Source organism: Brassica napus, chromosome A2, assembly GCF_020379485.1.
Source record: "Brassica napus cultivar Da-Ae chromosome A2, Da-Ae, whole genome shotgun sequence".
NCBI classification, from domain to species: domain Eukaryota; kingdom Viridiplantae; phylum Streptophyta; class Magnoliopsida; order Brassicales; family Brassicaceae; genus Brassica; species Brassica napus.
Window position 1 is genome coordinate 10,219,281 of NC_063435.1, and position 15,417 is coordinate 10,234,697.

The 15,417-nt window shown below is 36.6% G+C and overlaps 1 long non-coding RNA gene, 1 other non-coding gene and 1 pseudogene across 2 annotated transcripts; all 3 read right to left on the bottom strand.

The window, feature by feature from the left end:
* Window positions 1-309: 309 nt before the first annotated feature.
* Window positions 310-2,604, bottom strand: LOC125588426. The gene is made up of 2 exons (XR_007324654.1): window positions 639-2,604; window positions 310-484 (listed from the first exon to the last, which is right to left on the bottom strand). It is a non-coding gene; the product is annotated as an uncharacterized LOC125588426 (long non-coding RNA).
* A 3,575-nt stretch (window positions 2,605-6,179) lies between these two features.
* On the bottom strand, window positions 6,180-6,286 carry LOC125589679. Its single transcript, XR_007325851.1, has one exon. It is a non-coding gene; the product is annotated as a small nucleolar RNA R71 (small nucleolar RNA).
* Window positions 6,287-12,722: 6,436 nt separating this feature from the next.
* On the bottom strand, window positions 12,723-15,112 carry LOC106410771 (annotated as a pseudogene).
* Window positions 15,113-15,417: the final 305 nt, after the last annotated feature.

Sequence of the window (15,417 nt, forward strand, 5' to 3'; positions counted from 1 at the left end):
ATTCAATGGGAGACATGATTCAACAAGCCATAACTGTAACATCCATGATCTGGATTAAGTCAAAGTTAGTGAGTTTGTCGTAATCAAACAAGAACATGCACGACGAACTAAAGAACTTCAACCAGATCAAAGATGCTACTACATGTGCCCAAACGTTCGACCCGATGTTCCCATATCAAATCCGAAATCCAAAGTCAAATTTCCGAGAACAGTTTTCCTAGCCGTTCCAAGTTGAGACTTTGCAACAAAGTTTGAAACCGTTAGTTGGTTTGTCCCGGACTAGAACTAATATTATATGGAACCCATACATTTTCACAAAAACTTTATTATTTATATAATACTCAGGTTCAAATAACATCAAACATATAAAAGGTGCACCACTTTCAAATGTATTACATATTACAATACATACTTCTTTGCAAAATGCACAAACACTAGGCCAAGAACACTGCTCATTCGCAACCCGAGATACCTCTATGATTCCCTGCAGCACAAAGAGTCTAATGAGCAAATAATTTTCTCAGTGAGACAAGGTTCCCTAACAATTAAATCATCCACCCAATATGCATCAATCATTAAAAAATAAAAATCAATTATTTCATGTAACATGCAATGCGAAAATAAAGCAATCCATTTACCCACACATCCATCTTTCACAAGTGGTTAGATGATCACCGATAGTCCAGGCTTGATTCTCGTCATTTGTTCCAATCTCCTCCGATGATGACGATTGAGGCCTTTGTTTCTCCAAGCTCAGCATCTCATCCAACAAACGGTTGATCTTGTGTTTGATCTTGTGTGATGATTTGGAGAGATTTCTCAAAACATCTGAACATTGACAAAGAAATTTCTCAGACCAAAAAAACAAGACATTGACGGAGAAGAAGAAAGAGAAGGTCAGATTTTCCCCCTTTTTGTTTTAGCCAATAACAAAGAGGCACATATGGAGTTTTTACTGATTCTAGAAGTGTTATATTAAGAACCGGTTTTGCTCATTTATCTCATTTTTATTTTTTTGTTTTTTCTTTTAGAACTTCTAGTTAAAGCCACCGTTGGAGGTGGTCTAAACATATCGATGCAAGCAACACATGAACTAAAGTACTTAAGTAATAAATCCGGTTAATGCGTTTCCCGTGAGAAATAATTTAAAGTAAACCAAGAGTGGGGTTTCATGTTGATACTTTGTCAGACCTAATTAGGATCTCATTCACGTGTAAGTTAATATCAAAAACCTAACGCCTTAACAAACAATAAATCTAAGTAATATATTGAGTTTGGCTAGTTAAGTAGAGAATGGATCTTAGATCTGTTTAAGTAATCAGGTTGATGACAAGATTTTTTTTTTTTATAAAAAAAAGTAGGTTAACGATGTACAGTATTTGCAACTATTTTCATATTTGTATTGGCTTTAGAAAATTGTCGAGTACAAAGAAAATTTTGTTATTGCGTTAACCAGTCAACCCCTAAGTAGAATCATATCCAACGAAGGGCGATGTAGAGTAACTTTCAATTCCTTTCATATCTGTAGAGAAGTAAATGGTTATGGTGAGATAATTTGAATGAGACAAATATCAAATGAGTGGAATTAAGCTTTTCCACATTTTTAAGAGTAATTAGTCTTTGAGAAATTAATTTTACTTTTATTCTATTTTGGATTAATTTAAATTCATTTAAATGGTGAATTTCTAGAAAAATTAAAAATAGTAGTTTTCATAAAAAATGTCATTAGAATCATCTTATAATAGCTTAATATTTAAAAATTTGTTTTATATTTCGAATGCATATCTTTGTAAAATTTATAGTTTATTTGTATTTTTAAATAATTATTATCATATTTAACAAAATAATATGTTAATTAAAATAAAATAGAACAGCTTTTAAAAAAAAAATATTGTGGAAAACTTTAAATATACATTTTTGAAGTAGTTTTTGGCTTTTGTGTTTTTCTAAAAACCATTTTCTAGACAATCAAACTTTTAGAAAGATAGATTTCCTATAATCTAGGGAAACTAGATTTTCCAAATAACTGTATTTTATAAACAAAAACCAAACTTCAAGTTTTTATGGTTTCTTCAAAATCTACCGACAGTTTTTCAATTTTTTTATTTTAAATTAAATTTTTGCTATATTTATGCAATACATGAAAACAAATAAAACAATAAATACTAGAAACAAATCAGATTTAGTAAAAATCATCTGTTTAATATATATAATACAAAAATAAATTTCTAATAAGAACAATTCTAAAACTTGTCGATAAAATTAACTTAAGTATTTAAATTTACTTTTATGTAAAGTTTATCTTTTTTTTGTTAATAATCTATTGGTATTATTTACTGATTTTTTTATATATTATTTTAGTGATTTAAGTTTGCTTTTAATCAATTCATAGGTAAGAAAAAATTAAAATAAAAGAAAACATTAACAAAATTTAGATTTTTTTTAAGAAAATTGGAATTTAGAAATAAAAAAAATCTAAAATTAAAAACCAAAATCCAACATTTTCTAGTTTGTTGTTTAAAAATTTTCATTTTTTATACTACAAATAAAAAATTCATGATCCAACTTACGTAAGTTTCTTTTGAACTAATCAACACATATTAATTGTTGATAATAGCATTTTATTTTTTATATTTTCAGAATAAACATATTACTATTATTAATATTTTTATTTTTATTAATATTAAAAACAGAAACCAAAAACAAAAAAACCAAAATCTAGAACAACCAATCATGTTTTTCAAAAAATTAAAATCTACTGCAAAAACAAAAACCAAAAACTAAAAACCAAAATATAAAATCTAAAATCTAAAAGCCAAAAACTAAAAGCCAAAATCTAAAAACTAGCAAAACAATCATCACCATAATATAAAACAAAGGAAATATTTTTAGTCTTTGGTTTGTCTTTAGTTTTTTTGTCATCTAGAATATTTCATTGAAACATCAAAGATACAAAGGACGATTACGAGACCGGCGGAAAGAAAGTATATCCCCAGATACGAAGCTGGCGGAAGACAAGATTTCCCCAGAAACTTAGATTACAAACCGAACTTAAAGCCATACAGATTTTGTCCCAACCAGAAAAGACAATGAATCCATAAAGAAGGACTTAAAGCTTACAAACATAACTGATTAAAACTTTACACACAAAGAACAAAACTTAACGAAGATGCCCCCGGCCAACCATCGTTAACAAGTTCCTCCTAAAACCTACCTTTTGATTCCAAGAACTGAAGCTTCACTTACGCAAGACAGTGTATTTAGGTCTCCGGAAAGCGGTAGAGCCGACAATCGTGACTGGAACTCACCTAGAATGAAGCTTGCAAAGAGATAATGATTAAATCTGAAAGGTAGCGCCAAGGAGCGAGCAATCCAACTCGGATAGTTCCGAGAAGAAACCAAACTAAACTTCCGAGAAAAGAAAGAAACCGACATGCATGAAGTGCAAGGCCCCAATAGCTCCAAATCTGGATTTTAGATCTTGGATGAGAGATTAAACCAAAGTCGTTTGCAGCAGAACCGCACCGATGATCCACCTGAATTTGGGGACTCCGTCTTCTCTATACCAAAAGGCAATTAGTCTGTGACAAAATCTAACTAATTACATGCATTTATATATATAGATACATTTACATTAGACACACTTTCTAAAAATATAATTACAGTTAGTGATATCTCATGATTTTAATGAGTTTTAGATTTATATTTTAGCTTATTATGATTATTTTAGGTTGCATTTAGGTCTTTATGTTGCATTTGCATACTCATTTGCATATCATAAGGGTTGGAATGCACATTTAGAAGTTTTGGGCAACATTGGAAAGTTATTGTTGCAAGTCAAATACTTTTGAGTCAGAAATGAAAGAAGGCGAGAATCCAAGGACCGAAGTTGCAAATGCAGAAATTCGGTGGGGTTAAATTGCACAATCAAAAGTTAAGGGGCTAAAGTAAGGATGTTTCTGCAATTTACAAAGTTGTGGGCTCTTTTGTAACAAATCCAAAGTTTGAGGACCTGCTGTGCAAAATGGAAGAAACCACCATTGGAGAAGATCGAGAGCTTCCTCTTCGCCGGACCTGAGTTTGATTCAGCTCACCGGAGGTCGCAGAGAGGACATAAGCACGGAGACGGCTTGACCTTGAGATTCAGAAGCTGAAGAGATCCCGTAGTGGAAAGCTTGGCGGAGGAGAGACGACGATTGAAGCTTGATGGCTGCGACGGCGAGAAGCACTCCGGAGCTTCAGGACGTGCTGTCACGGCTCGAGCTGAGACCACGACGGTGATTCTGAGCACAGCCACGGAATGATGACGACGACGGCACGTCGAGATGTCGAGAAGAAGAAATGAGGAACTCCACGCGGGTTGAGCAACTCGGGAAGCTGTACCCGCTCGCACCGGAAGAGACGTCAACACCAGTCTCACGCGGGGAAGGACGACGCGGGGAGCTGTACCCGCTCGCATGAACTGAAGGCGTGGCGACGGCTTAACGCGGGGAAGCTTACGCGGGTGGAGCGACGATCCCTACCCCGCGCCGAGACTTATCTTTAATCGAATTTTAATGTTTTTTTAAGGGTTTTTTTAGACTTTTTAATGGGAACCATTAGGTTTACCAAAGACATATAAATACTCTTGTAATCCTAAAGTTAGGATCTATCTTATTTTCTATCTAATCACAAAGAACTTTGAGTTTAAAGATCTAATTTTGATCATTATCTTTTGTGATTGCTTAGATTATATTGATCACTAATCATGATTAACACCAAATCATCATTGATTCTTGGGTTTATCATGATAATTAGTGAGTAGTCATCTTTGGATTCATGGGTTAGGGAGATTAAGGGTGATTAAGCTAGATCTAAGGTGTTTTAGTATAGATCCATCTTGTTCCTTGCTAGTAGAGTGATTTTAATGCCATTTTAGAGTTGACCTCTCTAAAGTTGAGCTTTAGGCATTTTATACCCGGAAGGTGTTTGATGAAATGCCTGAACCAACTCTCCTAAGCTTTTAACATTCTTTACCAAAGAGATTTGTTGTTAAAGGTGTTAAGATGACTAGTAGACTTGAGATTATTGATTACTTAGATAACATTCAACTAAAGGAATTTGATGCTTGAGTTATCTAGGTAAATGAGCATTCATCTAGGGATATAGTTTGTTTAGGATTGTGTCTAGGTCTAAGGTAGATATAGATTGGTTGAAAGTTGACACCTTTAGGTTGAATCTTGATCACCCAAGATCAATTCCCATAGCCCATGAGTTCTCCCATCTTATAAGAAAGAAAGCTTTGTCATTTATTACATTTTAGGTAGAAATCTAGTTTAAAAACATCTCAAAAACTGGTAGCACTTAGATTAAGCATGGTCTTGCATTCTCTTTGCATCATAATCACTTAGAACTGGTTTGACATCCTTTATACTACAACATTTGATTAGGAGCCTTGAAACTCCTAACATCAAATTGGCGCCGTTGCCAAATTCTAAGTTGATTGTGACATTGGGATTTAGTCATTTGCTTAAGACTAAGTCAATTTTTATTTAATTGTGTTATTGCTTCTCTTTGTCCTTCTCCCTTTGCATTTCAGGTGTATGAACACAAGGAGCAGAGGTCCAACAAACCTAGTTCCAAGAGTTGAAGACATTAGAGAACTTGAGAGGGAGATAGCAAGACAAAGAAGAGAAGTAGAGCAAAAGGCTCACTTGCAAAGGTTGGGGCTTGATATGGAGAATCTGCCTCAAGATGGTGAAGCCCAAGGAGGCAATGGTCCAAGAGTTGATCCTTTTAGACCACAGCGCCAGCCACAACACCCACAGCGCCAAGCTCGTGCCATTGGAGCCTATGATCAACCTCACATTCATGGTCATAGGTTGGGAATCAGAGCACCAGCTGTGAAGAACAACAACTTTGAGATCAAGTCAGGGCTGCTCAACACTATAGAGAACAACAAGTATCATGGTCTTGCTGCTGAAGATCCTTTTGATCACTTGTACAAGTTTGATAAGTATTGTGGCTTGTCCAAGATAAATGGTGTTTCTGAAGATGCTTTCAAGCTGAAGCTATTCCCTTTCTCTTTGGGAGACAAGGCACACCAATGGGAGAAGACTCTTCCAAGTGACACTGTCACTACTTGGGATGAGTGCAAGAGAGCTTTTCTTGACAAGTTCTTCTCTACTTCAAGGACAGCTAAGATCAGGAACGAAATCTCTGGGTTTCAACAGAAAGGTCTAGAGAGCTTCAGTGAAGCATGGGAGAGGTTCAAGGGCTATTGGTCTCAATGCCCTCATCATGGTTTCAGCAAAGAGAGTTTGCTTAGCACCTTCTATAGAGGAGCTCTACCACAGTGCAGAAACAGACTTGATACTGCCAGCAATGGTTTCTTCTTGGGAAGAACTGAGGAAGAAGCAGAGGAACTGGTAGAGAACATGGCCAAGAGTGACTCAGTCTACAGTGAGGAGCATGATAGGATGAACAGAAGTGATGATCAGCAGACAAAGAAAGAGTTGAAGTCTCTCCAAGCCAAGTTGGATCTACTTCTTGCAGAAAAGTCTAAGCAGGAGAAGATGAACTTTGTTGGTGACCAGAAACAAGAGGCACCTCCAGTGATCAATGAGGTTGATGGTTTAGAAGGCCAAGAGGAGCTGTGATTCATCAATGCTAATGGCACATGGTACAAGAAAGAGCCCAACTTTCAGTACCAAAACAACTTCCAGCAAAGACCACTCTACAACAATCAGCAAGGAGGTTACCAAGCCAACCAGTCTCCTCAGATTCAAGGAAGCTCTTCTCAAGCTCAAGCTCCAGATTCAAGTGTGGATTCTATGTTCAAGCAACTCTTGGAATTTCAGGCCAGAAATGAAAAGACCATGATTTATGAGTTCAAGAACATCCATGCAAAGATTGATGGGAACTATTCTGACCTCAACAACAAGTACATGCAACTTGCCTCTCATCTAAAGGCTTTGGAGAGTCAAGTTGCTTCTATGTCTTCATCCTCCAAGCAGCCAATGGGGTCTCTACCAGGGAAACCAGAAAATAACTCCAAGGAGTCTTGCAATGTTGTTTTCTCTACTACTTCTCCAAAGATTGAGCTGAGTGATCATGAGAAAGAGGAGGATGAGATTGAAAGACTGGTATATGGAACTGAGTTCGGGGAAGTTGAGAGATTTGTTGTAGCCACAGCTGAAGCACAGATTGTGAAGAATGCTGCCACAAAGGTTGAAGCAACGAATCTGCAAAGAGCTGAGCACAAGGCTGAAAAACAAGTTGAGAAGAGAGCTGACAACAAGCTGAAAGAGGTTAAGCTAGAGGAAGCAACTAAGGTTGAGTTATCACCCTATGATCAACTCCCTTTCCCCCAAAGAATTCTCACCAAAGCTCAGAAGAAGGTGCTCTCTAAGTTTAGAAACGATCTTAGTGATGTTGGGGTCAGGCTTCCAGAAATCTCGGGTATGCGTGAAGCTCATATCCAGATGATGCTCATCAACGACATTCTAGACCACCAAGCTGAAGTGGCCGAGCTTCTGAACATCTCCATTCTGAAGATCGATCCACCAATCCCTTCAAAGTCCCTCCTTAAGATTGAGTCTCAAGGGATGTTCACATTGCCTTGCTACCTTGGTAAGCTCTTTTTGGATGATGCTCTTGTTGATTCTGGTGCAAGTGTGAATGTGATATCAATGGAGATGATGAAGAGTCTAGGGATTGAGAGCATGGAGCCAAACACATCTTCCCTACATTTTGGAGATTCCTCTTCTACAACTCCTATTGGTCTCATCAAGGATTTCCCTTTGAAGATTGGAGAATGCACCATTCCTATAGATCTCACTGTTCTGAAGATGGCAACTGAGAAGAGAGTCCCATTGATCCTTGGCACTCCATTCCTTACAACAGTGGGAGCGTGCATAGACTTTGCCAACAAGAAGGTCACACTCTTAAATGTGAACAAAGCTGTCTCTTATCCACTACAATCCCCAAAGATGAATGCTGAGTATTGTGGAACAATCACTTGTGGAGCATCCTCCATTGAGAAGACCAAGGCTGAAGGGGTTGGTCTTAAGAAAGAAGGTCTTGCTAGAGAGTCCTCTAAAGAGTTGTGTGATAAGCACTTGGAAAGTGCTAAAAAGAAAGAGGTGAGTAGAGCCACAAAGCCTGTTCATGACAACAAGAAGATTGTGAAAGAACCTCATCTTCCACCTCTTGATAAGACTCCTCACACACTCACTCTCCACCCAATGAAGCTTAAGGATGGGGCTATTGAGTATAAGATCAAATGCAAGGGAAAGTCTACACCATTCTCAAGTGCAAAGGCCATCATCACTCCACAACTCCAAGATGATCCAATCAAGCTTCAAGAGCTTCTCTCTCAAGTCCTCACCATCACTCTTGAAGGAGGGAAAGATCCTCCTCTTTACTAGCCAATTGGAAGGAAAGTCAAGCTAGAGACTTAAAACAAGCTCACTTGGGAGGAAGTCTCATGGTATCCTTTGTATATATTTTTATATTTCTTTTTCTTGCTTTAGTGTGTTTGAATAAGCTTAGGGACAAGTTTGGGGGAATTCTCAAAAATTCCCAAAGGTCATGTCAAAAATTCCAAGGTGACAACAAGTCTTCCCTCTTCATTTTCCTTCTCTTATGACAGCCAACTTCAAGTAAGTGCATTCCACCTTTGTAAATATTTAGTTTTCATGTTTATCCTTTCCCTTAGATCTCTTCTTTGAGCTTATTCTCACACAAGAGACTGTGTGAAGTAAGTTTGGGGGAGAGTCTACAATCTCACATTGTGTTTTGTTTTGTCTACTTGTCATTAAGTCTCATGCATTGCATTGTGAATAATTATTTGCATAGAAAATCCATAAAAATTAAAAAATTTCGAAAATCACAAAAATAAGCATTTAGTTGCATCATTTGCATCTTTAGGATTGAGTCTAGAAGCATTTAGATTGCATTCACGCATTGGGAGAAACCTTGTAAAGAACACATATCTAGAACTCAATTTGACATCCTAGCTAAACATATCAAGTAGCTTAAGCATCTTTTGAAAAAGCTTGTAAGCTTCGAGCCTTGAAAACTCTTCTTGAAACTTGTTTGCTTGCTTGATATTGGCATTGTTTTTAAGATCAGCTCCAATATAAACTTGGCTTGAATGAACTTAATCTCTCTTGCATATAGGCATTTGCATACTTGATCATGGATCTCATACACATTTGGGTTATCTTATTTCCTCATACCTATCTTTGTTAACCCAAATGGCACTCCCTACCCTAAAACCCTAGCCATTCTTTGAGACCAAACATTGAATTGCATGAGTGAAGCCTCTTTTGATAGCTTGTCATGTGCAAAATCTTGAGAGTATTGGAGGCGACATAGATTTATTCTCATCTCTAGCTAGCATAATGAGTTAGCATTTAGGGATGGTGAGAGGGGTTTGTATGTTCTAAATTTCATATCTTGGGTTTGGAGAGTGAGAAAGATGAGAGATGAGCAAAAGAGTATGAATAGAAAAGAATACTCTAGGGATAAAAAAAAAAAAATAACAAGCTTTTGATTTTGCAACAAAGGACCTTCCCCTTTAAAAAAAAAAAAAAAAAAAAAAAAAAAAAAAAAAAAGAGAAAAGAAAAGAAAAAGAATCAAAGAGAAGTTGGGGAAGGAAATGAGAAAGAGTTAGAGCTAAGTGTTGTAAAGAAAATGAATTAAAGTCTCTAGTTGGTTAAGTCAAAAGAAAAAAAAAAAAAAAGAGTTGTTCATTGGGTGAGTGATGTGAGTGGGTTTTATTTTGGTTTTGAGATGATGATAAAAGGGTAGAACTTGTAATCACTTAGGAAAAGGGTAGAATGATGAGAATGAATCTATGTATGCATGAGTTGCTTCTAATCTTAGATAAATTTTGCATAATGATCAAGTTCCTTGTTCTTGAGTGATAACCACCTTGGAATAATAACATTTGAATCCTTCTTTTCATTCATATTAGACCATTGCTTACCTAGCCAAATGATTGAGATCATGTGTCTATTTGTGAGAATTCATCTTGGGTGTGTGTGTGTGAATCAATGTGAGAGCTGGTTGAAGGAACTTGTTAGTTGATGAGTATTGCAACTTGAGTAAAGGCATAAGAGTATGGATAAGCCTAGAGAAGCTAGAGTATAATAAGGGAGTTACTCATGCTATTTGCTATGTTTCTCTTGGGATGTTAGGTTGAAGGCTAGAAAGTGTCTCTTTTGGTTATGTATTTCCATTTTCAATTCCCTCCTCTTTGATTGATCTTGAATGTTTACTTGAGGACAAGTAAAGGAATAGTGTGGGGGAGTTGATATCTCATGATTTTAATGAGTTTTAGATTTATATTTTAGCTTATTATGATTATTTTAGGTTGCATTTAGGTCTTTATGTTGCATTTGCATACTCATTTGCATATCATAGGGGTTGGAATGCACATTTAGAAGTTTTGGGCAACATTGGAAAGTTATTGTTGCAAGTCAAATACTTTTGAGTCAGAAATGAAAGAAGGCGAGAATCCAGGGACCGAAGTTGCAAATGCAGAAATTCGGTGGGGTTAAATTGCACAATCAAAAGTTAAGGGGCTAAAGTAAGGATGTTTCTGCAATTTACAAAGTTGTGGGCTCTTTTGTAACAAATCCAAAGTTCGAGGACCTGCTGTGCAAAATGGAAGAAACCACCATTGGAGAAGATCGAGAGCTTCCTCTTCGCCGGACCTGAGTTTGATTCAGCTCACCGGAGGTCGCAGAGAGGAGATAAGCACGGAGACGGCTTGACCTTGAGATTCAGAAGCTGAAGAGATCCCGTAGTGGAAAGCTTGGCGGAGGAGAGACGACGATTGAAGCTTGATGGCTGCGACGGCGAGAAGCACTCCGGAGCTTCAGGACGTGCTGTCACGGCTCGAGCTGAGACCACGACGGTGATTCTGAGCACAGCCACGGAATGATGACGACGACGGCACGTCGAGATGTCGAGAAGAAGAAATGAGGAACTCCACGCGGGTTGAGCAACTTGGGAAGCTGTACCCGCTCGCACCGGAAGAGACGTCAACACCAGTCTCACGCGGGGAAGGACGACGCGGGGAGCTGTACCCGCTCGCATGAACTGAAGGCGTGGCGACGGCTTAACGCGGGGAAGCTTACGCGGGTGGAGCGACGATCCCTACCCCGCGCCGAGACTTATCTTTAATCGAATTTTAATGTTTTTTTTAAGGGTTTTTTTAGACTTTTTAATGGGAACCATTAGGTTTACCAAAGACATATAAATACTCTTGTAATCCTAAAGTTAGGATCTATCTTATTTTCTATCTAATCACAAAGAACTTTGAGTTTAAAGATCTAATTTTGATCATTATCTTTTGTGATTGCTTAGATTATATTGATCACTAATCATGATTAACACCAAATCATCATTGATTCTTGGGTTTATCATGATAATTAGTGAGTAGTCATCTTTGGATTCATGGATTAGGGAGATTAAGGGTGATTAAGCTAGATCTAAGGTGTTTTAGTATAGATCCATCTTGTTCCTTGCTAGTAGAGTGATTTTAATGTCATTTTAGAGTTGACCTCTCTAAAGTTGAGCTTTAGGCATTTTATACCCGGAAGGTGTTTGATGAAATGCCTGAACCAACTCTCCTAAGCTTTTAACATTCTTTACCAAAGAGATTTGTTGTTAAAGGTGTTAAGATGACTAGTAGACTTGAGATTATTGATTACTTAGATAACATTCAACCAAAGGAATTTGATGCTTGAGTTATCTAAGTAAATGAGCATTCATCTAGGGATAGAGTTTGTTTAGGATTGTGTCTAGGTCTAAGGTAGATATAGATTGGTTGAAAGTTGACACCTTTAGGTTGAATCTTGATCACCCAAGATCAATTCCCATAGCCCATGAGTTCTCCCATCTTATAAGAAAGAAAGCTTTGTCATTTATTACATTTTAGGTAGAAATCTAGTTTAAAAACATCTCAAAAACTGGTAGCACTTAGATTAAGCATGGTCTTGCATTCTCTTTGCATCATAATCACTTAGAACTGGTTTGACATCCTTTATACTACAACATTTGATTAGGAGCCTTGAAACTCCTAACATCAGTTAAACACATATTCAACTAGTTGATATTTTAACATACGTGAATTCAACTATTTAAAACCGTTACGGTTCAATTATTTAATCTCCATTTCCACTTATTTATCATTTATATACTAAAACACAAATCAGCTCGTTAACGATTTAAAATTGGACATGTGGAACATGCTTTATAAAAATAAAAATAAATCTACTTAAAACAAATTCTCATCCCTAATTTCCAGCAACTCTATCCTAAATTTTTTCAGAATCCATGTTCAAAATCAGCTGAACATGATTTCAAACGGTTTTCTTCTCCTATAGATCTTAATTCTTAGTGAGAAGAGGGAAAATGGATACAAAAACAACCAATGTTTCTAGAGATTTTTCATTAAATTAGAGAATAGGGATCTTTAGGTGAAAATAGAAATAATAGGTGTAGCCACTACAAAAGAAAAAGATAGTGATATTCGAAGCTGAGAAGATGATGAATCCTAAAGAAAGGTGATGGATATTTTCTAGCTAAATGCAACTTCTTTGTTTGAATCAGCCATCTCTTATCATGTTTGTCGAATATTTGACTACAATAATACTTTTTATTGAAAGATATATTCAAATTTCATGATAAAAGTAATTTAATAGACAGTGAAATTGACCGTGCAGAGTACTAGAAAACACTAGTTGATTAAATAAACCCTAACCATGAAATGGAAAAGGTAATACATGTTCTATGATAGACTTTGAAACAGTGTATTATTTAAATCGATATGATCGAATCTTTTCCTTGAACTTGAGATTACAAAATACAAACTGCGCGACAGAAACAAGAAAAAAGACCTTATTCTTCACATCCAAGTCACAGAGACCAAAGAGCTGGCAAGTCCAGATTGTTCGAAACTCGTGTAAGATCCGTAAGAAAGATTCTTGTAATAACCCGGAATCGCTTGAAACAGCTTGAAAGGCTTATTCCTCTCCGACTGGTCAATCTGGGAATAGCAAAACGACCAGAGAAGCTGAACCGATTCTGATTTGAGGAAACTTCTCTGCACTCTTCTCCCGTCCGGTAATCGAACGCTGATCCTACACAAAACGCTTTTATCCAAATGGCTATTTGGCTCTGCGGAATAACCGCTTTTGGAAACAGACAAGTTGTTGTTGTGCTCTCCGTCGCTGCTGCTACCTCGGAACAACGTTTTGGGTGTTTGGTATATCGACGAACGACGATAAATTCTCAAAGAGCGATTGCCGTTCAAGCATTGCGAATGATCTTTTTGCCATTGAACGGTATCGAACTGTAGATTTCGTAGTAATCCTTTTCAGGAGGAGTGGTTGAGTGGATGTTGTTGCGATTGCAGCTTCTCTATTTATCATGTGTTAGAGAGGCATGGAGAAATTGAACGCTGTTCCCATTCCGTTTGAAAATGGATATTTTCCTTTTTTTCTATCGTCAACAAAATAAGTTTATGGATATTCATCTTTTTTTTTTCTAGTTTATTAAATTTTTCTTCCAAATTTATTCGGATTATAAGTTGAACTTTAATTCGCTAAATATTCCTCAACGAGTCTCTTATTAGAATAGTTTACCAACTATTTTTCTTATAAATTTTCTTGACATAATGCTTTTGCAAATGATTTGCCAATGTCAATCTCATTTATAACAACTATATATATATGAAACAAACGTTCTTATATGAATGACACTTCAGAACTAAGAACCAATTATAGAGTCAATATCATGTTTTGACAAGGTATCAGATCCACATGCAAAGTTGGAGACTATGATGCAAAGAAAAGTAACTTTTTCCATTAGATAAACTAAAGAACGCTCTTGAATTGATCAGACTATACCACAGCCGGAAGACAAGCCACAAGAAGGAAGCAGAAATAATTAACTAAAATCTATCTCAAACTCCAAAACTTTTTAGAAGCTAGGACCGCAAACAAATGATAAAATCAGCTGCATGATCCATTGTTTCGATGCGCATCATGGAGAGCAGTAAAATCGCCAGCTATCCACTGTCTCAGTCTGTTCATTATCAGTCCTCTTTATCACCCAACGTGGCAAAAAGCTCACCGTTAGACTCACCAGATTGGTTTACTTGGCCTAAAAGATACCCACAAGTAGTTGATTTAGCCAAAGTCTTTCACTGCAACGTTTTGTTGTTAATGCACCGTCACTAAGGACAACAGACTTGTGTTTGTGGGAAAACCAGATGGATCAATATCAAAACTGGTTATGATAGATGCTCTAGGTTTTCTCTAGTCTTTTTCCTATTTCTCTTTTTTTCATTCGAAAACCAAATACACTTTCTCTAAAACGTTAATCTACGTATTTTTTTTTGTCAGCAACATAAAAGAGTCATGTAGACTCTTCAAATCAGACTGGTAGCTCCGTATCCATATGGACAACAGTAGACGATTGCAATCTACATATTCTTTATCTAAGCTTCACCGACTATCTTTGGTGAAATTTCTTTTTCGATAAAGACTAATCTTCCCCTGTAGTTTCGGTTCAGTATTTTGAACATCTCTAACCACAAAATCCCAACGAACAAACATCAATCATCGGTCGACAATAACGCAACTTCCGCCTCTCAAATCCTAATTGCCAACCTCGGATGTTCCTTGCCTCCACCCAGAGCCGGCCCTGGGCTAAAACCCATAAAGCAAGAGTTTCAGGCGCCAAATATATATACTTATTAGGGGCACCAATTACCTGAAGGCGTCACTTTAGTCTAGTGGTCTTAGACCTTTTCCTCCCGACCAACAGGTATCAGTTTCGAATTATATCGCCTTCTTCCTCTTTGTTAATATTTTTTATTCCTTTTTTTATATTCATCAAAGATATGGACGATTTTATTACCATTTCCAATAGTTCTAGTTTCTTTTCTTATATGTTGTAAATGCTATATTATTAGATAATAAATTTAATTAAAACAGATCTAATTAATCTTTTTACTTTATTAAAAGACAATTTTATTTTTCTAGTTCTTCTTTTCTATCTCTTTCAGCTAATATTTACTAGAATACATGTATTAACAAGATATATTATAATAATTAACTTGAATTAGAAATTATTCGTATTAACAATGAAATTGTGATTAATTTTTGTAGGAATGCATGCATCTCCCCAGGACCGGATGGCTACCCCATGGAATTCTATAAGGCAGCATGGTCAGTGGTAGGGAAAGATTTTGTCACTGCAGTTCAGTCTTTTTTCATTTATGGATTTATGCCTCGCAGCGTCAACGCAACCCTCTTGGCCCTAGTTCCCAAGACCGCTGATGCTGAGAAAATGACAGATTTTAGGCCTATCGCTTGCTGTAATGTAATCTATAAAGTGGTATCAAAGATTATAGC